This window comes from Piliocolobus tephrosceles, chromosome 8 (assembly GCF_002776525.5).
Source record: "Piliocolobus tephrosceles isolate RC106 chromosome 8, ASM277652v3, whole genome shotgun sequence".
Lineage (NCBI taxonomy): Eukaryota > Metazoa > Chordata > Mammalia > Primates > Cercopithecidae > Piliocolobus > Piliocolobus tephrosceles.
In genome coordinates this window covers 2,381,054-2,381,800 of record NC_045441.1, presented here as the reverse complement: position 1 = coordinate 2,381,800, position 747 = coordinate 2,381,054, and positions in this window count along the sequence as shown.

Sequence of the window (747 nt, the reverse complement as noted above, 5' to 3'; positions counted from 1 at the left end):
AGGCCAGGCACAGTGGCTCATGCCTGTACTCCCAGCACTTTGGGAGGTCAAGGCAGGAGGATCACTTGAGGCCAGGAGTTTCAGACCAGCCGAGGAAACAGCAAGACCTCATCTAATAATAAATAAAAATAAAATAGGGCTGGGCGTGGTGGCTTATGCCTGTAATCCCAGCACTTTGGGAGCCCAAGGTGGGTGGATCACTTGAGGTCAGGAGTTTGGGACCAGCCTGGCCAACATGGTGAAACCCCGTCTCTACTAAGAGTACAAAAATTAGCCATGCACGGTGGAGGGTGCCTGTAATCCCACCTACTTGGGAGACTGAGGCAGGAGAATTGCTTGAACTCACAAGGTGGAGGTTGAAGTGAGCTGAGATTGTGCCATTACACTCCAGCCTGGGCAACAGAGCAAGACTCCGTCTCAGAATAAATAAATAAACAAAATAAAAAGGCACCTGGACTCTGTGCATCTCGAGGAGGGACCCCAGGACAGGGGCTCCTCATCTCGGCCCCTGGAGACTTGGAGGTTGCCCTGATAATGTCACTGTGCTGAGTTTGGAGGCTCAGAGCTGTAACCGCCCCCCTACCATGCCTTCCCTGTGCAGGCCTCTAGGACCCCCTGCCTTCCCTGTGCAGGCCTCTAGGACCCCACTTCCCTGCCTTGTACAACCCGAGCAGTCCCTGGGCACTGGCTTGTGATGATGGCAGGTGGTTTCTCACCCCTTCCAAATCCCACCTTTCCCAGGCCCAG